General features: G+C 44.4%; 1 long non-coding RNA gene across 1 annotated transcript; it reads left to right on the top strand.

Annotated features, from left to right (window-relative positions):
- The first annotated feature begins 438 nt into the window (after window positions 1-438).
- On the top strand, window positions 439-22716 carry LOC131418314 (uncharacterized). The gene is made up of 4 exons (XR_009222876.1): window positions 439-742; window positions 5675-5902; window positions 19888-20318; window positions 21260-22716. It is a non-coding gene; the product is annotated as an uncharacterized LOC131418314 (long non-coding RNA).
- Window positions 22717-25621: the final 2905 nt, after the last annotated feature.

A 25621-nucleotide genomic window follows, 5' to 3' on the forward strand; every position in this document is an offset into this window, starting at 1 on the left:
CCTGAGAAGTCCGCGTTACTCCTCCCCTGCCCTCCCCCCCTTGGAAACTGTAAACTCGCCAATTGCAAAGGGTCTTCCCGGCGTCTGAACGATCTTTACGTATGTACATGACACGCAGTAAGGAGGGCTCCTTCCATCCCGAAATTATCTTAAATGTTTTCTACGTCGTGCTGGCAAAGGATATTTTCTTATTTATTTAGTCTCCAAAGCCACATCTATTCTCCTTTCCGTGAATTCTCTGCCGTCATTTCCAACCTTGATCTGACTTCAGGCACCTCACAGGTTTCCAGGTCCAGCTAAAACTGGACCAGGGGCAGTGAATTCCCTGGAGGAGAAGGAGTGGGCCGGTTTGGGGTCTTTCTTAAGTGCGAGAGAGATTTGTACGTGGGTTTCACACACACACACACACACACACACACGCACCCAACAGCTGAGAGCCCAGTAAAAGGCAGTCTTCTTCAGGAAGACTGTGAACATAGAAATAAATGCCATATGTTAACTATGCCACCAATTTAAATACCATGGGACCCACTGTGATCACCCAGGCCAGCTGGAGGAGAAATTAGATTTGGACAGAAGCTGTTCCTCATGACCCGGGTCCTTGATGGTTTTCACGCAGGACCTGCCCAGGGAACCCCAACAGCTTCTTTCCCAGGAGATAAGTTGAAAACATACCCAAGATTCCTCTACATATGCCTTAGAAGAAATAAAGGAAGACTGCAGGCTTCAACCCCACCTACTGGTAAACTCTCCCAGTTTCTCTGTCCCCAATAGTCTTCAAAGGGACAGTTTTTAAAATGCACCAAGAGATTTTTATGATAGAACCATCCATGGAGAGAAATGTACATTTTTACATTTCTCAAACACAAAGTGACGTAAGCACAGGCACAATTTAGTGTAAAGGGGTTTAAACATTCCCTCTTAGCCACCGCTTTGAGCAAAAATAGGCAGAATACAAAACTATAGGGAAAATTAGCTTAGTTGAAGGTGTTACTAGGATTTTGATCACTAATATTCTTCTTTTCTAAGATCAACACATGCTATGCTTTTTGGTCCCACTGTAGGTATAGCTAAAAGGCCACAGGCGGGCCGGCCCCGTGGCTTAGTGGTTAAGTGCGCTCACTCCGCTACTGGTGGTCCGGGTTTGGATCCCTGGCGCGCACCGACGCACCGCTTCTCCGGCCATGCTGAGGTCGCATCCCACATACAGCAACTAGAAGGATGTGCAGCTATGACACACAACTATCTACTGGGGCTTTGGGGGGAAAATAAATAAAAATAAATAAAAAATAAAAGGCCACGGGCGGCATTTTTGGGGTAGCTGCACCCACGCATAGGACGTGGCTGGAGGGAGGGTGTGGAGAGAAAGCTGACTTTTGACTTCCTTATGGTTGGGGTTTTGTTTTCATTTGGGGGGGTTGGAATTAAAGTGTCTTGTTTCAATTATATTTTTTTAATGAACACAGTAATCACTGTTAACATCCTGATTTTATTTCAAAATTTAATCCAGAAGGGAAGATTTTTGTTGTTGTTGTCATGTATTCCTGGTCTTTGTTGTTGCTACTATGGTTGCATCTTACTTTTATAATTAAAAAAAAAAAGATACAATAACCACTGTTAATGCCCAAATGTATCATTTGCCTTCAGAAACTGGAGCACCTTGTACTGTCACAATACATAATTGTGAAAAATTGGCATGCAACCTCCCAGGGTCCCTTTACTCTGGATGACTTCTGCTAGTGGTGTCTGCAGGCACGCTGGAGCAAGACCCCCTCTGGAGAGCTCTCAGCTCCCCAACAGCCACCTGTATCCACTCTCCTTTGCCCACTCTTTTCAGCCCTACAAGCCAGGCTGCAGTATCTTCAGTTAACCCCCAGCATCTTCCTCACGTGGAACCCAAACGTTGGCTTTCCTGGACCTGGTGCCAAGCTCCTGAGTTCTGCATGTAAGAACTCATCTCAGTGGAGCTGTCAGCCGAAAAACAACAACAGCGTTCAAAAAGCCAAAATGACACCATGGCAACCCAGGGATCCAGAGGGAAACCCTAGCCAGCAAAAATCAACACGAAATTAAAGCCAGAACCTAAAAGAAAAAAAACTCTTTTTTTTTTTTTGTGAGGAAGATCGGCCCTGAGCTAACATCTGCCAATCCTCCTCTTTTTGCTGAGGAAGACTGGCCGTGGGCTAACATCCATGCCTATCTTCCTCCACTTTATGTGGGACGCCGCCATATCATGGCTTGACAAGCGGTGCGTCGGGGCGCACCCGGGATCTGAACACGCGAACCCGGGCCGCCGCAGTGGAACGTGGGCACTTAACGGCTTGCGCCACCGGGCTGGCCCACCCCCCCAAAAAAAATATTCTTCAGATCGACTCTATAATATAAAATAAATATCAGTTTCCAAAGCCTTCTTAATCCTAGGCACATCCACAGAAAAAAATTTAAAGACATATATATATTTTTTTCCTCACCTGAACAAAATCTTTACCCTCCAAAACCAAGAATTGGAAATGTCTTGTGCCAATACTTCCTTTTCGTAAGCGGCTTAGATATGCTCAAAGAAGATTCAGAAGACTACCCTGCCCTAATTTATCCTATTAGGCAATAATGGGTTTTCATTTTGTTGAAAGACTTCCTACTGCTGCCTGTGCAGACCTGTTACAACCAAGTCCAATCCCATTTATTGGTCAGTTGACAAGTTATCCATTAGAAGCTCGGACACAGCATAAAGCAGTGATTCCCAAGTGAAGTCCCAGACAAGGAGCCTGGCATCACCTGGGACCCTGTTAGAACTCCCATTCTCAGGTCCCACCCCAGACCCGCTGAATCGAGCTCCGTGGGTGGAGCCAGCAACTCCGGCTTTGACACCCTCCAGGTGACTGGTGCACACTGAAGTTTGAGACCCACAGGCATGAATGATTCCTATGAAAACAAGTATGAAATTATTTCTCCCCTTGTTCCTATGAGAGACTCTGAAACTATGCAGAGTGAATCAAATTTGCATGTTCCCAAATCATAACTGCCTGAGTTAAGAGATTCCTCTATCCCTCTTGTGGTCTAGGTCTCATAAACCTTTTGGTGTTGAAAGGATGTTCTTTAATCTTATCACAAATTGGCCTTTTAAACAACCAATTTACCCTACTCAAAACTACTCATTTAGATTTTGGTTTTGTTTTGTTTTGAAGAAACAGTTTTTCATTCATGTACACAACACGTTATAAAAATTCTATAATTCATATGGATTTGGGGGTAAGAGGAAAGAGGAGGCAAGGAAGTTTATCTTAAGTCAAATATATTTTTTTAAAAAAGAATTTGATTCTTCCTGTCTGTTTCCCCTCATCCACCCAAAGGATTAGATTATAATCCGAGTTTCAATTATATTCAGGAAAACGCTGAGGCTCCAAAATAAGTGATTACCGGAAACCAAGGCTTCCTCAGCCCCATCCCACCCAAACAAGCATGTCACCTATTTCTTCTTTTGGACCCGCATCCCCAGGACAAGTCAGAAACCACAGGTTCCCTCACCTGGACCACCTGCTGCCCCTGTGACTGTTTTTTTTTTCTTTTTGTGAGGAAGATCAGCCCTGAGCTAACGTCCATGCTAATCCTCCTCTTTTTGCTGAGGAAGACCAGCTCTGAGCTAACATCTATTGCCAATCCTCCTCTTTTTTTTCCCCCAAAGCCCCAGTAGATAGTTGTACGTCATAGTTGCACATCCTTCTAGTTGCTGTATGTGGGACGCGGCCTCAGCATGGCCGGAGAAGCGGTGCGTCAGTGCGCGCCCGGGATCTGAACCCGGGCCTCCAGTATCGGAGCGCACGCACTTAACCGCTAAGCCACGGGGTCGGCCCTGCCCTTGTGACTCTTGGTGACCCCGAGGAGAAGGGCAGGTCAGTAACAGGAGGGTACCGACCAGGGCTGCAGTTAGCGTGAGGGCACAAAATTTAAGACATTAAAAACTCAGTAATCAAGACAATATTTTAATGCATTGTTTTTTAAAAATAAAAATGAACACAAAAAATACTTGATGAACAAAATATCAAAATTTTAAATGAAGACAGGCTGTGGTGGTCTGTTTTATGACCCTGTGTTATGGTGCGACAGAAACAGTTATTTCCAATCAGCTCTCTGTCCCGAGCCCCTGTGTCCCCTACCAGGTGGGCTGGTGAGAATCGACAATGGCGAGCAAACAGATAGGGCAAAGGGGGGCTTTGTATAGAACCGTGCTTTTTGATTGTAGACCTTCTATTAACTTTTTCCGATTGAGAGGCTGTTTTATAAATACATCTAGGGGCGCACGATTTCTTTTGCCTCAGGCTGCATCACTGCCTTGCCTTGTCTGGCAGGGCACCGGGGGAGACCAATGCCCCACGGTACTGAACATGAGAAAACAGGGGGTCCAAATGGCTTAGATAGCCTATTGTATTTCAGATATTCACTTGCCCCTGAAGCTGGAAGGCTGGCGATGTCTACATTTCCTAGAAGGCGCCCCACCTTTGTCTCTTACTCCCGCAGTTAAGACCACAGGCTCGTTTCCTCCAAGTCCTGACTCTGCATCCCTTAAGCAAAATACTTCAACCCTCAGTGCCCCAGTGTTCGCATCTGCAAAATGGAGATGACAGTGCTTATCTCATGGAGCTGAGGATTGAATGAGATAATGTATGTACAGTGTTTAAAACAAAGCCCGGCAAATATAAGTGTTACATAGTGTCAGTGACTATGATTATCTTTGCGAGTTTTCTTTACCCTTAGAGCATAGGCCGCTGTCTCTGTGCAAGGCTGAAACCTGTTACTCAGCCTGACCGACTGGCCCACAAACCCCCGCACCCCCAGGGTGAGGTGCCCCACCCTCACGCTCAGCCCCCTCCCTGCACCTCTCATCAGCCCAAGTTCACCTCCCAGGTCCACAGCCAAGGGTGCAGCCCTCAGGTGAATCAGTGAGTGAGAGGTGCTGGGAGACACTCATTCTTGCATCAACTAACAGTTACCAGTGCTTCTGCTAGATTGTCAACAGGTGGGGAACCTGCCCTCTTGTAACTTCCAGTCTGGAAGGGGAGCCACTCATTCCTCCATTCTACAGTGTTTTGAGGGCCTACTACGTGCCAAGCTCTATAGGGTGAGTGGTGGGGATACAGAACATTGACAAAACTGACAAAATCCCCAAAACTCATGAAGCTTATACTGGCCTAGGGAGATAGCATTAAGAAAACTATTACAATGGGAGGAAGGAAGAGAGGAAGGAAGGAAGGGAAGGAGGAAGGAAGGAAAGAAGGAAAGGAAGAAATGCTGACAAATGCTATAACAGAAGCCAGGGTGCCAGGGGGCGGTACAAGCCCGAAAAGGCCTGGGGAGGGGCTGACTGGTCTACAGGTCGGGGCAGGCTGTGCTGAAGGGCAGACTCGAAACAGAGGAGAATGGAAGGAGATGACAAGACAAAGCCAAGGGCAGGAGGATCCAGAAGGTGCTGGGTGTTGGGGCCCAGGGCATGGGGAGCTTGCTTCCTGGAAGGAGCCCCATCGTCTGCAGGAAGTGGGAGCCGAGACTCGCTCATTCACTCAACACGTTGTTCCTATTAGCTACAGAGAATCTGGCCCAGAGTAGATGTTTAGAAAAGAAAATGCTGTTCCACTCTTTGATACTCTCACCAGGCAGTCAGATTTCTTCATTCTCCCAGCAGGCGGCTGGCCAGGGCCTCTCCCGTGCCAGGGGAGAGTGGCGGAAGAGAAGTCGAGTCCCTGTCCTCGAGAAGACGTGACCATCGTGTGGGGCAGCGCTGGAAGAAGGGGCCGGCTGGGGAGCAGTGAGGAAAGAGGGGATCTCATAGAGGCTGCCAGGTAAAGGAAATGACCTTGCAGCAGAGACTGGAAGGATGAGGTGGTTTAAAATGTAAACGCAAAAGGAGGTAAGTAAAATAGTCCCCAATTTTCCCATTCCCAGAGAAAAATACCGTTAAAACAGAAATACAATTCCACACTTTCTCTATTTGTAATCTATATTATATGTATACGATATAGAAGATATAACAAATGTTACATTAAATCTATATATTAAACATAATGAATTTTTAATGACAAGGAGGTCACACGTAGTTTATCTTATGCCATTTGCCTCTTTGTGGTTAACCACAGAGTGGGGACATCTTTGCACACTGATATCTGTAGACGCATTTCTTTCCTTCTTGCTCTCCTTCTGCTTGTTTCCTTTTTTCCATTTTTTTTTCTTTTTTGCTGGTTTAAAGTTTAACTCACGTTTATGACAGCTACCACATTAGGATTTTTTGCTTTTACTTGCCTTTTTCCATCTGCATTCTAGCTAACGTGTATTGGCACTTAACCACGTGTGCCTTACAGGTCCAAAGCTTTGCTTGTGTTATCTCATTTAATCCTCGTAGGAACCCCATGAGGTGGGAACTATTACTATTTCCATTTTGCATTTGTGAGAACCCAGGAACACAGTGGTTTAGTAACTCGCCCTTCAGAGCCAGGCAGGTGGCAGAAATGGGTACATGCATCACGAAGTGCTGACCTGTCTATTGAGGTCTAACTGCACACCCTCGCAAGCTGAGTCAAGTTGTCTTTTAAAAGAGCCTGTAGCACAAACAAACATGGCCACAGGCTTTTTAGGGTCCAGGGGCTGCCAAGGGGAGGTGATGGGAGACTTCGGGGACCTGCGGAAATGAAGATGTACCTTTTCCAGAGGTGACCCTAGAAGTGGAATTTGGGCATCAGAGCCTAGGGGTGCAGCACGATCTACAGTCTCGTGTCCACTCCCATCCGCAGTGTAGAAAAAGTGCCGACTTCCTCACAACCACAACGTGGGGAGAGGGTGTTTTACCAATCCTTAATTTTGGAAATAGTTCATTTGATTTGCATCTTTCAAATATTTGTTGGTCATTTGTGTGACTTCTGCAAACCATCTGTGCTACATGCCCATTTTTCTATCAAGTTATCTTTTCTCTGATGTTTTTTCCACTACTTTCATAAATTTTTGTTAATGTTTAGATCTTTAATGCAGCTAGTTACAGGGAGAGTTAAAAGGAGGAGGATATATTTATGGTCTAAGGTAGACAGACCTAATTGTTGTTTTTCCCAAATGGGGAGATGATAGCCAATTCCCTTCACATTCGGATGGGGCAGACCGAAATGTCACTTGTAATCGTGTAAGTTGACCTCTATGTACATGCGAATTTTTCTGTCCTCTTATCTGTTTCCTTTAATAGTCTCTGCCTGTGCCAACGCCAAACTGCATTTGATTATGGTAGCTTTCGCCCTTGTTTCTATATCTGCCTCATCTCCCTGATTCAAGTCTTCCAGAAAAGTCTTAGAACCGATGTGTTGTGTTGTTTCCCACCCCACCACCCTCCACACACACACAAATCTTGCTTCCATTTTGAGTGGAATTACTCAGAATGTATGGATATAAAGATCCGATATCTTTATACTAATAAGGCTGAGATTAGTTCTCTTTTAAGTCTAGAAGAGACAGGAAAAAGCCAGGCCCGAGGCAGAGCTCTCAATTAAAGCAGTGGCTCTCACGGGGTGATTTTGTCCCCGAGGGGACATTTGGCAATGTCTAGAGGTAGTTCTGGTTTTCACAGCTCAGGGGAGGGTGCTCCTGGCATCTCGTGGGTAGAGGCCAGGGATGCCACTAAACATCCGACAGGACACAAGACAGCCCCCCAGGACAGAGAGTTATCTGGTCCAAAATGTCAACAGCCTCGAGGTTGAGAAACTTTGCGTTATTTTGATTTGTTCATCAAAATCCAGACAGGTGACCCAGAGGATGCCACAAGGGCGTACAGAGAGTGCTCAGTGACTCACCTGCGGCTCTGGCGTGGGGCCTCTTGGGCTTCTGCAGGAGGCAGCTCGGGGTGGGGGAGGCTCCCTGCCCGAGGTGAGGTTGAAGCCGCCCTGGGGTCAGGTGCAGGTCTTCCGAACAGGAGGAACCCCTTTCCTCCGAGGTACCCTTCATTAGGGTGGGAATCACGTGGCTTCTATAAAATTAGCTCTTACCATATGTATTTTTTTCTTTTCTGTCTTAACATTTTAAATTGACTTTATTGAAGTCTAATTTACACACCATAAAATGCACCAATTAAGTGCACAGGTTGGTGAGTTTTGACAAATGTGTACCTCCATGTTCTGACCACTGCAATCAAGATGTGGAATATTTCCATCACCCCAGATAATCTCCTCCTGACCCTTTTCAGTGCCCCCCGATCTCCAGGCCCAGACGGCCATCAATGTACTTCCATCACTATAGATTATTTTAAATTGTTCTCGAATGTCGTAGACATAAAATGTAGATAAGTATGTACCATTTTATGTCTAGCTTCTTTTGCTCAGCATGTTTTTTGAGGTCCTCTGTGCTGCTGGTGTACCAGTGTTTCCTTCCTTTGTATTGCTGAGTAATGTTCCCTTGTATGGACATGCCACAATTTGTTTATTCATTCACCTGTTTGTTGACTGACATTTGGATTGTTTCCAGTTTGGGGCTTTTCTTAGTCAGCTCCAGCTGCTGTAACAAAATACCATAGACTGGGCGGCTTATGAACAACAAACATTTATTTCTCATTGTTCCGGGGGGCTGGGAAGTCCAAGATCAAGGTGCCTGCAAGTTCAGTGTCTACTGAGGGCCTGCTTCCTGGTTCAGAGACACGGCAGAAGGGGTGATGGGGCCCTCGGGGGATCTTATAAAAGAGGGCACTAATTCCATTCATGAGGGCACCACCCTTGTGGCCTAAGCTCTTCCCAAAGGCCCACCTCCAAATACCATCATGTTGGGGATTAGGTTTCAGCATGTGCATTTGAGGGGACGTAAACACTCAGTCCACTGCAGGGCTTTTACAAACAGAGCTGCTGTGTTCTTTTATGTACAAGTCTTTGTGTGGACATATTTTCATTACTCTTGCTTAAATACCTAGGACTGGTATTGCTGGGTTATAAGTGTATGTTAAACGCTATAAACAAAACCAACAGGGCCGGCCTGGTGGCGTAGGGGTTAAGTTCCAGCGTTCTGCTTCAGCAGCGCGGGGTTCCCCTGTTCGGATCCTGGGCTGGGACCTACTCACTGCTCATCAAGCCATGCTGAGGTGGCGTCCCACATGGAAGAACTATAACTTTACAACTATGATACACACCTGTGTACTGGGGCTTTGGGGAGAAAAAAGAAAAAGAGGAAGATTGGCAGCAGACAACGTTAGTGCAGGGCCAATCTTCCTCAAAAAAAAAATCCCCTTTAAAAAACAACAACAACAACAAAACCAACTGCCAGTTTTCCAATGTGGCTGTACCATTTTGCTCGGAATGAATGAGCGTTCCTTTGCTCCACATCCTCACCAACACCTGATATTGTCAGTCTGTTAATTTCAGCCATTCTAGTGGGTGTATTGTAGTATCTCGTTATGGTTTTAATTTGCATTTCTTTAATGGTAAACGATGTTGAGCATTTTTTAATGTGTTTATATTTTCTTTGGCGAAGTGGCTGTTCAAATCTTTTGCCTATTTTTTAACTGTTTTTTTTTTTTTTGCTTATTATTGAGTTGTAGGAGTTCTCTATATATTCTGGACACAAGTCCTTAGTCACCTTTTGATTTTCTTATTGGTGCTTTTTGAATAGCAAAAGTTTTAAATTTTGATGAGGTCCAACTTATTTTTCTTTTATAGTTTGTGCTTTTTTGTGTACTATTTAAGAAATCTTTGCCTAACCCTAGATCGTGAAGAATTTTCTATGTTTTCTTCTAGAAATGTTATAGCTTAGCTCTCGTATTTACTTCTATGATCATTTTGCATTCATTTTTCTATGTGGTTCAGGATCATTCCTTTGCATATGGATAGCCAGTTGTTCTAGCACACTTTGTTGAAAAGACTGTCTTTCCCTCATTGAATCACCTTGACAATCAATTGACCATATATTTGTGGATCTATTACTGGATTCTATATTTTGTTCCATTGATCCATATGTACATCCTTATGCCGATAGCACACTGTCTTGCTTATAATAAGTCTTGAAATCACAGACTTTTTTTTTTTTTTAGTATTTTATTTAATTTATCTTTTTGGTGAGGGAGATTAGCCCTGAGCTAACATCTGTTGCCAATCATCCTCTTTTTGCTGAGGAATACTGGCCCTGGGCTAACATCTGTGCCCATCTTCCTCTGCTTTATGTGTGGGATACCGCCACAACATGGCTTGATGAGCCATGCATCTCTCGGCGCCCAGGATCCAAACCTGTGAACCCCGGGCCGCTGAAGCGGAGTGTGCAAGCTTAACCACTATGCCCCCGGGCCGGCCCCTAAATCATAGAGTATTCTTTAAACTTCGTTGTTCTTTTAAGTTATTTTGGCTATTCTAGACTTTTTGCATTTCCATATAAATTTTAGAATCAGATTATCAATATTTACCAAAAAGATGCCACTGGGTTTTGGCAGGATTGTATGGCATCTAGTGTTCAGTTTGTGGGGAATTGACATCCAAGTGGATCTGAGTCTTCCACTTCACAAGCCTGACCTATCTCTCCATTTATTTGTGTGTTCTTTCATTTCTCTCAGCATTATTTTGTAGTTTTCTATATACAGGTCATTCATGTATTTTGTTAACTCTATCCTTAAGTATTTCAAATTGTTGGATGCTATTGCAAATGGTGTTGTTTTATTTCAATTTCTTATTGTTTGTTGCTAGTATGTAAAGATAGAATTACTTTTTTAAAAGTTTTATATTGACCTTGTATCGTGAGGCCTTGCTGAACTCACTTATTAGTTCAAGTAACTTTCTAGTAGGTTCCTTAGGATTTTCTACATAGACAGCTTCACTCTTGCCTTCCCCATCTGTATGGCCTTTTTTCCCACCTTATTGTACTGCCTCAGACTCAGCCTCGTGTACAGTCTCTGGGGATCGTTCAGCTCACAGCTCTCTGCCTGCGTTGCGCAGTTTTACTCCACACGATTCTACACATATGCGGCTTCATGTCTATTATTAGTCAGGAGTCTCCAGAGAAACAGAACCAATAGCAGATATATATATATATGTATGAAATAGGAGATATATAGATAGATAAAGGAATTGGCTTGTGATATTATGGAGGCTAAGTCCCGAGATCTGCAGTCAGCAACCGCAAACCCAGTAGAGCCAATGGTGTAAGTTCCAGTCTGAAAGCCAGCAGGCTCGAGACCCAAGAAGAGCCAGTGTTTCGGTTCTAGTCCGGAGGCTGGACAAGACCAGCGTCACAGCTGAGCAGAGAGGCAGGAAGAGCTCCCTCTAACTCTGCCTGTTTGTTCCATTTGGGTCTTCACCTGGGCTGGCTGAAGGCCACCCCATTAAGGAGAGCCAGCTTCTTGACTCAGTCTGCTGATTCAAATGCTAATCTCATCCAGAAGCACCCTCACAGACACACCCAGAATCACGTTTGACGAAATGTCTGGGTATCTGGTGGCCCCGTCAAGTTTACACACAAAATTAACCATTATAGCATCCAAACCAAGACTCAAGGGGTCCCTGAAATTTCGAGAGCTCCTTGTCTGAGTTGGTCCCTCTTCTCCAGTTCCTCAAATTCTAACCAACTCAGCCTCCCTGAACTCCAGTCTCTGCCTCCCAGGATTGCCTACAAAATTCACCAGGTCCAGTGCAAAATGAAAGTCCAGGCCGTTGTTCAAAAGTTTAGAATTTCAGGATAGGAGCAGCAGAGTATTAACTCAAGCAGGCCCTTGTAAGCTTGGGACCCTCCACAGCTGCACAGGTCACAAGCCCAAGAAGCCGGTTTGGCTTCATCTGCAGCTTGTCAAAACTACCCTGCCCTGTTTCACTCTCCCTGTGCTGTAGGCCAGAAAGTTCCTCCAGGAGGAGAGCTCCGGTGACCATAGAGCGCATCGCTGCCTTTCTCTCGGGGACCACGGTCCAGTGATGCTGGTTGTCCAGTCTCTGAAAACACTTGTTTCATAATTTTTGCCCAGTTTTCGAGTTCTGAAAATAGTTGTTTTGTATATTTTATTCATTTTTTTAGTTGTTTACAGCAGGAAGGCAAGGCCAGGTGCTTAATCGTGGCTGGAAGTGAAAGTTACCTTTTCATATATTCTTGTGTCTATATTTCATAAACCTGTGCCAGGTACTGTGTTAGGCAATTTAATTCTTTTTAAAATTATATTTCACAAATATGAGTATACTTGTCTTCTAAAAAATTCAAAATATTACAGATATGACTGTAGTCCAGTTCAATCACATTTCCAATTCCAACTCTCTCCTTGCCCTCTGCCTCTCAAGAAGTAGCTAATGCTATCAGCTAGGACTCTAACCTGGATCTAGATTCTTCTCAGCATTTACCTTCATGTCTACGTACCCATAAGAAACTCAGAATTATTAGGCCCACCCTATGACCTAGAAATTCTACACCTGGGTATTTGCCCAAGAGAAATGAAAATATGTGTCCATAAAAAGAGCTGTGCAAGACTCTTAGCAGCTTTATTCATAATAACCACAAACTGAAAACAACCCAAATGTCTATTAATAGGAAGATGAATAAATAAAAGGTGGTATACATAGACAATGGAATTCTACACGCCAATAAAGAGTAAACTACCACTAGATGTGAGAGCACCCATGAACCTCACGGACAGGAAGTTAAAGCAAAAGAAGCCAGACACAACACTATATACTGTGGGGTTAAAGTTCAAGAACGTGTGAAACTAATCCATGGTGGCAGAAGTCAGAACAGTGTTAACTCTTCTGGGTGGGGTGATGGACTGGAAAGGCAGGCGGGGACCTTGAGGGGTAATGGAATGTTCCGGGTCTTCATCTGGGTATCGGTTACAAAAGTGGATTCATTCTGGGTGTTGATTGAACTGTACACTGAAGAGGGGGCACTTTACTGTATGAACATTATGTCTCAATTTTAAAAAGTGAAAACAATAACATAACTGACCCCTAGGAAGAAAGTAATTAAACCAAGTGTGGAATTCATGATGAGAGGAGGTGACTGATGTCTTAGAATAGGTTTAAGTGGAAGTATAATGATAACTTTTGTAATATGTATTTTGTAATAACATTTTACATAACATATTTTGTAAGTCCATTTTAAGTTATTTGAAGTCTTTATATTTGCAATTGATGTTTAGATATAGAAGATAAAAATACATGATTGCTTTAAATTATATCAGGGAAATTAGATTTGTCATTGATATTTAAACATTAGATATTTAAGAGAAAAAATACATGTGTTTGCGTGCTTATAAATATATGGTATAATATATTCCCATATCATTGTGCAACTTACATTTTACACTTAATATATCTTGAAGCTCTAACCATGTTCTAATACTTCATTTTAAAAACCATCGCACACTGGGCCGGCCTGGTGGCGCAAGCGGTTAAGTGCGCGCGCTCCGCTGTGGCGGCCCGGGGTTCACCGGTTCGGATCCTGGGCGCGCACCGACGCACCGCTTGGCAAGCCATGCTGTGGCGGCGTCCCATATAAAGTGGAGGAAGATGGGCACGGATGTTAGTCCAGGGCCAGTCTTCCTCAGCACAAAAAGAGGAGGGTTGGCAGATGTTAGCTCAGGGCAGATCTTCCTCACAAAAGAAATAAATAAATAAAAATAAATAAATAAAAACCATCGCATAGAATTTCATAATATGAACTCTAGTCCTTGACATACGTTACCCAGTGTCGGGCCTGTAGGAGGTACTCAGTAAATATTTGCTTTGTGAATGAAACTCACCTTTTCTCTAAAATGAAGAATCCTTGAGGGCCAAAGAATTGAACTGTTCCATTCCCTGCGTATGGAACCTGCCAGCAGAGAGAAGCTGCATCATAAATTATTAGTTCACTGTAAACTCTCTTTGACTCTACGAAATGCTCCTGTGAGTCAGGTCTCAGTTTCCTCACCTTGACGAGGAGGTGGGTGAGGCTCAGAGGGGCTACACAACTTGCCCAAGGCCCCACACTGAGGAAGAGAGCCACAGGCTTCAGAGTCTGCAAACTCGAGCTTAGCTGAGCCGCTGAGCCTCCAGCGAGGGCTACGCAGCCACACAGAGGAACAGGAAGGGGGCGTTTGGAAAGGAATGTGGGGAGGGATGGAGGGGAACGGAGAGAGGGGCCAGGGGAGGCGGAGGAGGGCACTGCAGGCTGCTTGGTGACCCCCAGCCCATCCTGCCCCCCTGCCCTACTCCCCATCAGCAGACCGGGAGCTCCATGGACCTGTGGCCTGGGCCCAAGCATCCCTTTCGTAGTGGAGTCCATAAGACCCTTTCAGAGGGTCATGAGGTCATGACTGTTTCATAACATAAGATGTTGTTGGCCTCTTTCACTCTGTGCACTGGAATTTTCCAGAGGCCACATGAGGTGTGATATCACAGCAGATCGAAGGCAGAAGCAGAGAGTGGAATCCAGTTGCCTTCTCTGAAGCCAGACATTAAGGAGAGTTGCAAAATGTAAAAAACAATACCACTGTTCTCACTAAATTTTATTTTAGTTTTGGAAAATATAGTTATTTTTTCCATAAAATACATTTTTAGGTTAATATGTGATGGGTGTGTTATTGTTACTTTCAAATAAATAATATGTTTTAAATATCTTAGTAATTTCTGATATAGTAACTATTTGTTTTTGTTTTTTTTCTTTGTGAGGAAGACTAGCCCTGAGCTAACATCTGTTGCCAATCTTCCTCTTTTTGTTGAAGAAGATTGGCCCTGAGCTAACATCCATGCCCATCTTCCTCTACTTTTTTTTGTGTGTGTGTGAGGAAGATCAGCCCTGAGCTAACATCCATGCTAATCCTCCTCTTTTTGCTGAGGAAGACCGGCTCTGAGGCTCTGAGCTAACATCTATTGCCAATCCTCCTCCTTTTTTTTTCCCCCTAAAGCCCCAGGAGATAGTTGTATGTCATAGCTGCACATCCTTCTAGTTGCTGTATGTGGGACGCGGCCTCAGGATGGCCAGAGAAGCGGTGCCTCGGTGCACGCCCGGGATCCCAACCCGGGCAACCAGTAGCGGAGCGCGGGCACTTAACCGCTAAGCCACAGGGCCGGCCCTCTTCCTCTACTTTATATGGGACACTGCCACGGCACGGCTTGACAAGCAGTGCGTGGGTGCACGCCCAGGATCTGAACCCAAGAACCCCGGACCGCTGAAGCAGAGCGCATGCACTTAACCGTCACGCCACCAGGCCAGCCTCCGATATAGTAACTATTGATAACCCACATAATTAAAAGCTTTTTGAGAATCTCAATAATTTTTAAAAAATGTAAAGAGGTCCTTAGACCAAAACTTTGAGAATCTCTGCCCTTTGGTGTCCTTGGTATCTAGCCACCAAGCAGGTGTTCATTTATTGCTGATTAAATGGATACATGGAGAGATAAATGAGTAAGGAAATGAATCAAGAATTATGTTTTTGAGATCTATTCATCCCCATGTTCATCGCAGCATTATTTACAACAGCCAAGATATGGAAACAACCTAAATGTCCATCAACAGATGAATGGACAATTTCTTATTATTCTATATACAATGGAATACTATTCAGCCATTAAAAAGAATGAAATCCTGCCACTTGCGATAACATGGATGGACCCTAAGGGCATTATGCTAAGTGAAATTAGTCAGAGAGAGAAAGACAAATACCCTCTGATCTCAGGTATATGTGGAATCTAAAAAAACAAAACTCAAACTTATACATACAGAGAACAAGATTGGTGGTCACCAGAGGTGGGGGGTGGGAGGGCAAAATTGGTGAAGGGTGTCAAAAGGTACAAACTTCCAGTTGTAAAATAAATAAGTCATGGAGATGTAATGTACAGCATGCTGACTATAGTTAATAATACTGTATTGCATATTTGAAAATGGCTAAGAGAGTAAATCCTAAAAGTTCTCATCATAAGGAAAAAAAATTCTGTAACTACGTGTGGTGATGGATGTTAACTAGACTTATTGTGGTGATCATTTCGCAACACATACAAATATCGAATCGTTACCTTGTACACCTGAAACTGATGTAATGTTGTAAGTCAATTATACTGCAATTAAAATAATTAATTGATTTTTAAAAATTATGTTTTTGGATACATTTAAAGATACAAGATCTACTGCTCTAAACATCCATAGAAGCAGCAGAAGGGGGGAGGAGGGCTTTCTCCCTCTTGATAGCTACAGCTTCCGCCTTTGTAAATGGGACAATAACAGATCTCCTGTAAGAATGTTCTGCTTAGATTCCATCACTAACGGCAGTTAGCAGAGTGCCTGGCTCTGGGGAAGGAAGCACCCACCGGGTTATGAATACAATAGAAACCTTCTGGACTGTTTGTTATTTTGCATCTACTGTGGGTGGGCCTCCCTTGCAGGTTTCCCCGACCAGGTTCTCCCATCCTCTCCCACCTTCCCCCACCACCCACCTCTAGATTTGAGTATCTCCTTCTATTTGACTGAAGGGGAATGGATGGTTCAGGAACAATTGAAAGGAAATCCAGCAAGTTCTGGGGAGACCAAGGGGTCTGCCTCTGCACCTCTCAGAAAGCTGGTCATGGTGGGAGAAGGGAGTGGGTGGGGGGGGTCTGGTTTCCAGTGCCTGGCTGATGGTGGCGGCCAGTGTCCCAGTGTTAATACCCAACACTGCGGAGCACTGACCAGGCTGCCGGGGCCCTGGGCATGTCCTGCATCCTTCAAGGAACTTTGACGATCTCCACCCACCCCACGTCCCAAAAGTTTACCCTGTTGCTAGGGGTGGAGGGCGGTGGGAGGATACTTTCCTCATTTCTAAGTACTGGGAATTGATGGAGCAGGTGAAACCACAGAGGTTTGGTGCCAAGTTCCAGGAAAGTTTTAAACCAGATAACAGAGGAAGGAGGGAGGGTCCTGTGGCAGTGATGAGAGCTGACATCTTCACTGGGTACCATGTGCCGGGCATTCTCAGCCTCTTGTGGTTTGGGGAAAGGAGAAGTGAAAAGTATCTGCAAAGCCCTTGGTGAGCACCGGAAGTGGGAGCCTCAAGCTTAAAAGGTCACTTTCTGGTGTGTCCAGCGTCCATGTGTTTCTGTAGCATCAGCGCCTGAGAAGCCTGACTAACTGGTCCCCTCTGGGACCAGGTGTCAGTCATATGGGTCACCTTCTCAAACTGGCCTTCTCCAATCACCCGGGTCCACAGAGTCCCTCCACCCGGCGATTCCCTGTCTCTGCCCTGAATTGTCCCTTTTGCATCGTTCATTCCACAAATATTTATGGAGCGCCTACAGTGGGCCAGGCCTTGTGCTGGGGGCTCAGAGTCAACAAATTAGTCCTGAGTCCCTGTCTTCAGGGGCTTACCATCCCCGGTAGGAGACAGATCTTGGCAAACGATTACACAACTAACTCAACGTTTACAGAGGCGATGCTGCGAAGAAAGGGAATGCTGTGGATATAAGGTGGCCTGGCCTAGCCTGGGAGTGCGACAGCCTACCAGAGGAGGCAACGCTGAAATTACAAGGGTCTTGAAGGACAGAGAGTGGATCTTCAGAGGAAGCAGAAGGAAGGGGAGGGAGGGCAAGGCCCCGGGGCATCATGAACAGGAGCCCAGCTCCTGAGTTGGAAGCTAAGGTGGGGTCAGGAGCTCAACCATTGGGTGCACAAACATTCATCCTGTTATCTACAATGAGTGTTTGGTAAATAAGATGCTCTTCTTAAGCCGCGTGGGTGGTGGGTGAGGCGGTCCTTCATTCCTGTAGCAGATGCACCCTGAGCGCCTCCAGGGTGTCAGGTCCGGCTAGGGGATGGTGGGGAAGAAAAGCAGCAAAACCCCTGCTCCACAGAGCTTACCAAGGGGGTGGGGGCCAGCTGCACAGCCACCAGCCTGATACCTGGGACAGGCCAGGTGTGACGATGAAGGAGGGGCAAGGGGCCGAAGTGAAGCAGTGTGGGGTCTTGGAGATGATGGGAGGTCCTCTCAGTGGAGGTGACTCCCCACTGCACACCTGAGGGACCCCAGGCTTGCCCTTCAGGGCCAGGCAGGCAGCTCAGGTGGGAGAATCTGACACCAGGTGCCAAACCACTTGTTTTAAGACTAAACCATTACCCTAGCTGATTGAGTCTCCTTTTAATGTAGCTGATGGCCCAAACAAAAGCCACCTACAGGCTGTTTAAAGACTGGGTACCACGAGGATTTGGGGGATGCTATGGGATAGAATGTAATGGATTAACCCCCATGGAATCTATGGGACTTGCAGAATCATACAGGTACATTCTGCAGGGTAAATGCAAGAAGAGAAGGTGTTCTGTAGCTAATGTTACATTTAGCTTCTAAAATGCTGCAACCAATTTAATTAGACACCCCAAGAGTGCAGAGAGGCCCACGTCCTCACAAGGTCACCTACAATGGATGGCCGCATTAATGCTGTATAACGGAGTAGGAATGCCCTAGCTTCTCCCCAGAAGAGACCATGATTAAAAAGTTTGGTTAAGTGCCTTTTGAGTTCTTTTTCTATATATTTAAGTACATACATCTGCACACAGGTTTTATAAAGAAGATCTTATTCTTTGCTATTTTCCGTGAGTTTACCACGTAGCGATATTCTCGGCAATTCTTCTGCATTACTATCTGTAGCTCTGTCTCTGTTAGCATCTGCACCATCTGATGGCAGAGATGGTAGGGTGATCAGCAACTTTTCCCATGTTTACTAAGCACCTGTATTTCTCCTTCAGTGAACCACCTGTTCCTGCTGTTGGGCCACGTTTCCACTGCGCTATCTTTTTACCTGCCTTGTTTCAAGCATTCTCACAGAATTTGTTTTTTAGGTGTGGATCTTGAACTCAAATGGAAATGCGGAATGTGTGTTTGTATGTACTTGAGGTTTGAGGGGGAAGACTCGTGTTACAGTTTCCAAATGGACAGGTCTAGCCGATCGCCCAAATAGCACTTATTTTAAAATCCCTCCCATCTGAAGTGCTGCCTTTGTCATTTCTTAGATTCCCTTACAGGCGTGAGTCTGTCGCTGTGCGCGGCACTGTCCCGATGGGAAATCAGTCTATTCCTGTGCCACGACCGAGACGCAGCCCAAAAGCTTTCAGCCTGTTTCCACATCTGCCTCCTCTGCCTTCATCCCCCACAAGAGCTTTAGAATCTACCTGTTTGTTCTGCAGCCCCCAGCCCTACACTATTCCCTCCTCCCCCTTAAAGATCTTGCTTTAATTTTGAGCAGAATTACTCTGAATGTATAGACACATCTTGAGACATCTGAGATCTTTATCCTGATGAGGCTGAGGTTAGGTCACTTCTGCGTCTAGAAGGAGCGGTCAAAAGGCAGCCTCTGGATGCAGAGCCCTCGGGTTAAAAAAATAAAAATCCAGCCGGGTGACCTGGAGGATGGCCACAAGGGCATAGAGTCCTCGGTGACTCGCCTGCAGCTCTGGCTTCTTCGACTTCCTCGGAAGGACACAGCTCAGGGCGGAGGCGTGGCGGCACCGAGGCTCCCAGCCCTTGGAGGAAGCACCCACTCCAGGGTCAGGTGCAATTTATTTTCAGTTCAGGAGTTGTCTGAATCAGCCTCTTTACTCACAGGAACTCTTCCTGTGGGTAGGAATCAAATAGATTAAAAAAAAAAAAAAAGAGCTGATTCACATATTGATCACTATCAGGTACATTCATTGTTCAAAAAATTTTAGTAGACTTTCATTTAGCAAATGTTTATCCTATGCTTCACATCCTAGCTGGGGAGAAAAGCAGTGAACAAATAAATAAGAAAGGTCCAGGTCCAACATCTGGAGATGAGGGCCGCAGGGCAAAGTGAAGCAAGAAGAGGGACCAGACGCTGGGGTGGTGGGGATGAGGCCTTAGGAGCTGGTGCAATTCTAATACAGCCTCACCCAGCTGATATATGAGCAATCACAATTTGCAGTTATTTTATTTATTTATAAATTTCCTGTCTCTTTCATTAGAGTGAGAGCCTCAGAATGGCAAGGAGCTCATCTGTCCGCAAGAGCCTGGTGCTTGCTGCACGGTGGGCTCTCACTGGTGGTGGAATGACTCAAAGAAGAAGCCTCTCCTAGCCAGCAAGATCCAGATCTTAGGAAAAAAGTGGATTAATCTAGAGTGAACTGGCCACGACATTCTACGCAGTATAGATAGAGAGCCTCAAGCTTTAATCACTGGTGGTTTTCCTTAAGCTGGAGGTTTGATTTCAGTGGCTCTGGGGCAGAGATTTTGCATTTCTCACAAGCTCCCAGGTGACACGGTGGCCCTAACCCACGGATCTCGCTTGTCATTCGTTTAAATGCCTTACGGCATTTGCCAATTTTTCAAAGCTTTTCAGGTCTTCCTCTGGCCTGATTTAAAAACACAAAATTGAAAAGGCACTGATTATTAGATGGTAAGAAATTATTATTAATTTCTGTTGGGAGTGATAATCATGTTGGGATTAGGTGGTTAGAATAACAGCAGGCAAGCAAAAATGTCTTTATCTGTTAGAGACACACATTGAAGTGTTTCCGGGTGAAGTGATACAAAGTCTGGGGTTTGTTTTAAAATATTGGAGTGGGGGAGTGGAGGAGAGGGATGGATGAAAGCAAGTGGCAGAAAGTGGTGGCTGTTGAAACAGCGATGGGTCCAGGGTGAAAGGTGGGTCATTGCACAATGCTACTTTTGGCCGTGTTTGAAACATTCTATAATAATAATAACAAATAAAATGGAAATAAGATGTGAGCCCGATTTTCAAGAGAGAAGGCTCTCTCTGGAAACAGTGTTGAGCACACAAAAGCTGCTAGTATTATTCTAATTAACATCATTGTTATTTAAAAGACTGGTGTCAACGGTTGTGTCTATGCAACATGCAAAGGAGATCAGATTCAGAAAGAGGTGTTCATCTTGTGGGTTCTTTTTTTTTTTTTGTGGGAGGTGTGGTTTAATTCCTTTCTCCTCCTGTGGCCACACCCAGTGCATAACTATCCAACTTTACTGCAGAAAACTTCTATTAACATTTTCTCTTAACACAAATATTTACTTACAAAGGAACGATTACAGATCTAAGGGGCCACTGTTTGTTGTAGCTACCTGGAAGGGAGGGGGGTGGAGAATGGGTGGGACAGGGACTTGCATTTTTCCTACTTTATAACTTTCTGTGGGTTTTGTGTTTTAATGTATTTTTAAAATTACCCAGTAATGCATGAATATATTTTGATTATAAAATATTCTTGAAATATGTGTAAATGTACAGCTTCAGAACATATAAACGTCTGTCCATCTCCCTAGATTTTCCCAGAAGTAAACATTATTTTTATCTGGCTCTTTTCTCTTCCGTGCCCTTCCTATTAGGATGAGTACAAACTCGCTAGCTTCTCCCCGAAAGTAACCACGATTCAGCGGATTGATAGATCCTTAGAGTCCTTTTTCTACATACTGAAGTAGGGATTTCTGCAAACAACTGCTATAAAGAAGATCTTATTCTTTGCTATTTTACACGAATCGATCACCTAGCAATATTCTTGGCCATTCTGCATTATTATCTATCGCTGTATCTCATTTTTTAATATCTATGTAATAGTCCACTTATGGAATTTAAATTAATCAATCAATATAAACGGTAATTTTCTCCTGGGGTAGAGGAACCCTGGAGGGTGACCAGGACGTGAAGAGTTTGTTATTCTAGTAACTGAGAAAATATTCCACAAGAATCTAGAACTCTCATCTTGTCAGGTGGCAGTGAATCTATGAGACAGCCCCTACCCCAGAAATGTGGTGATTAAGGGAGAGCCCATGAGCCTGGACGGCCCCGCCAGGAGACTGGTAACAAGACAGCGTTGGCACATAAACCCCGTCTGAGGGAGCCCAGTGTGTGGGCACAGTTTCTTCCACTTCCCCCACTAGCTGACTGTGAAAGGTGGCTTGTTATCAAAGTTCAGTTAAAAGCAGCCAAAATGATGAGTGCTCTGTTACTCACTGGCTCAGTGTTCCTCACAGAAACAGGATCATCGCACCTACGAAGATGAATGGTAGAAACAGGCTTGTCTGCTACTGAAATGCATGCCATGTTGCTGGAATTTTGGACAGCCTTAGAAGGTTCTGTCCTAGCCACACAGACATTGTGCCTTTTGGTAGATAAAAGCCCTGTCGCATATAATTATTAGCATGTCTCAAGCCTTTCTGGGCACCAGGCAGTAGGATAAGGGGTACCCTGAAAATCCACAAATATCCGTTGAGCAGCTGCTCTGTGCCTCCATGATTATAGGCATTGGGCAAAGAGCAGTGAGCAGAACAGACCTCAGGTCTGCCCCAGGAAGTTTCCGGTCTCCTGGAGGAGACAGCCTCAACCACACATATAGAGCCACAGAGTGTACAGGTGTGATGGAGGAGGGAAGATGTCCAGGCAAAAGAAACAGCACATGTCCAGCTATGCAGCTCTAACTTGAAGAATTTCGTCTACCGACTAGCAGTATGACTTTGGACAGGACGATTAACTGCTTAGGACTTCATTTTTGTCATCTGTAAAGTAATAACAGTCACAGCTCATGTTATTCCGAGCCCCAAAGGTGCACCATTCCAGCGAATGAATGGGGACCAGCGAGGAGCTTGTCGAAAGGGCGGGAACCCCCACTCCTGGTGGAGGGCTGGGCACAGCTGCCTTTGCAATGCGGGCACCCCGGCTGGGGTCCTGTCCCTCATCCTGCTGTGAACCCTAACCCAGAACTTTATCTCTGAGAGGTGGGAAATTACACTCTTTATGTGTTGTTCCATCACGTTTACCATAAACGTGTGTTCTTTTGATAATAATATCAATTTAATTTTTTATTAAATGATCTGGTATTGGTACAAGGGGAATCGAGAAAACTTAATGGAACTGAATAAGGCACCCTATCCACATATATATGGAGATATGGTAAATGGTAAAAGGTATCATTTCACATCAGTGGAGACAGAATAGATTATTCAATAAGTGACACTAAGGAGAACCATTCTCTGTTGGGGGACACTTAACCCCTTATTCCAAAAAAGAGTACACTTTTAGCAAAGTTAAAGGTAGAAAGTGATAAAGAAATAAACAAAATTTAGTAATGGATATGACTTTAACATCAAGAAGTGAAGAAAAAATGTCGACAAAACTTACTACCCAAACATTTCAAATAGGAGATATTTCAGATATTTAAAAACAGAAGGAATAACAGCAAAACCACCTGCATGCTCCCCTCCCAGGGTAGGAGGGAAAACATTGTAACAAGTTACCACCCCAGGCAGACAGAAGTTGGAGGATTTCCTTCTGTGCAGGCTTTTATCCTTTGATTTCCCATGTAGGATCCATGAATCACACGCAGGTACAAAACTGGATATCAATGTTATGCTGTATCCTTCTGTAACCTGCATTTTTCCCCTCAAGAATACGTCTTAGAGATCCTTCTGTGTGGACACAGGTAGCTCTCCTACAGGAAGATGCAAACCGCAGCGTAGCTCACAGAGACCCACTATTCAGTGCCCAGCCCTGTGCTGCGTTCCCTGCCGTGTTACCCTTCGTTCTTGCCTCAACCCAACCATGTAGGGAGTTCAATTTACTTCCCATTTAACAGGTGCGGTAACTGAGGCCAAGGAGAATCCGCTGGTATATCTAGGCAGTGGGACTCTAGAGAACCCACAGTAAGAGGAAAAAGCCAAGACAGGTGCTGGCCCAAATCCTGTCTTCAGCAGGGCTGGCTCCCCAGGTGGGCGAGTGAAAATGCTGATCCCTGTGGGAATCACAGTGGGCAGCATCAGCCCAGGAAAGAGCTGGAATGCAGGCTCTGCCTCCAAAACGGTCCTTCCTCTTCCTGCTGAGATTTAGACCATTCACCCTAATTGGCCATCTTCCTAAAGTCTAGAACAGTGGTTCTCAAAGCATGGTTCCCCCACAGGCAGCATCTGCATGACCCGAGGGAACGTTAGAAATGCAAATTATCGGGTCCCACCCTAGAACTCCTGAGTTGGAAACTGGCGGTGGTGGCCCGTGATCCTCGGAGAGTCTGACACAAGGTCAAGCTCGCAGACCTCTGCTCTGTCTGGAATGTGAGACCTGCAGCTTATCTATCCCCTTGTAGCCCGTGCTCAGCAGCAGGTAGCGTATCACAGGCTCTTTTCACGTCAGTCATCAGATGAACCAGCAGTAGGTGCTCAATAAATGCTGCTAATAATTCCTCAAACAAACATTTCCTACATGCCACCGTGTGCCAGGGTCTTTGCATGGGGCCCCTGCTCCTGCACACCTAGAAGTTGAGTACAGTGGGGAGACTGGTAAGGAACGAAGTCCACTCAGGAGCCCAGCTCTGATGCTGGGACCTTCATCCTAGCCGAGTACAACTGGGATGCAGGGAGCAAGAGGTGAGGTGGGATGTGGAAGTGGGCAGTGGAAGACTTACACTCGGAATTCCCACTGGTCTGAAATGCCTATGCTAATATAGTATCACTTACGCATAATAAGATAACTAGTTTTTAATGATAAAAACAAGACATATGCATGGCTCAGAAAACACATGAGAATAGGACAGAAGGGCAGAAAATAAAAAGTTGACTTTATTCCCCAAGCCATTCACCTCCTAATTTTCACATTTATATATATTTTAATTTTAAGTATTTTATTAATTTGGAAAACAAATGGCCTATTCATTTCCTCTATAGGAAACTTCTTTAATGCAATTAAATGAATCAATATTTTCTCTTATGGTTTTGTTATTTTATCTTGATTAAGAATCCTTCCCCACCCTGATATTATGATGGTATTTCTTGTTTTTTTCTAAAAGTTTTCAGAGCTGCATTTTTATATTTAGTTCTTTAATCCATCTGAAATGTATGTTGTGAATGTTCTAGTAACAGCGATCTAATTTATCTTCTTACGATAGCCAGTTTCCCAGAACTATTTGTCGATTGATCCATCTCTTCCTCCCATGTTGTCAGTTCACCTCCCCATACACACATTCCCATAGAAGTGTGGGTCTCCTCTGAGCTCTGTTCTGGTCCTTAGTCTGAACCACACTGGTTTACTTATCACAGCCTTAGAGGAAGTATTGAAATCTTTAAAGGTATGTCCTCTTTTGTTTTATTTTGCAAAATCCTCTTGGCTCTTCTTGATCCTTTACAAAACGACAAAATTCCCAAGTCTAAAATCCAGACTCCAGATTCTAAAATCCACAGAGAACATATGAATTCTAGAATCACCCTTGCCAGGTTTTTTGACCAATTCATTAGAGTTTTTTTAATTGGCTTCCACTGAATTTAGAGACTAATTTAAGGAAAATTGACCTTTTGTAAAACTCTCTTTTTTAGTTTTTTAGTAAAGCATTATAAATTTCTAGTTCTCGTCTCCTTATGTATAGAAACTCTATTGATTTTTCAATATTAATCTTTTTTCCAGTAATCTTACTGAATTCCTTTATTTGTTGTAATGGTTTGTTGAATCTCTTGGATTTTTGATGTAGTCAGTCATATTATCATTGAATAATGAAATTTTTGTTTCTTTCCTTTTCATCCTTACAATCTTTTCCTTCTTTTTTCTTTTTTTCTCAGCGGTGGGGGGGCTTGGCTTGGAAATGGAGAGTGGGCTGAGCTGAGGCTTAAGCTCAGGCCCTTTCTGTAGGGCTTGTATGGTTTTGCTTGTGTGTTTGGTTACATTTTTAATAAAATAATTGGTTTTTAATTATAAAAATAAGACATGACCAT

The sequence above is a fragment of the Diceros bicornis genome, chromosome 19 (assembly GCF_020826845.1).
Source record: "Diceros bicornis minor isolate mBicDic1 chromosome 19, mDicBic1.mat.cur, whole genome shotgun sequence".
In the NCBI taxonomy this organism is placed as follows: Eukaryota; Metazoa; Chordata; class Mammalia; order Perissodactyla; family Rhinocerotidae; genus Diceros; species Diceros bicornis.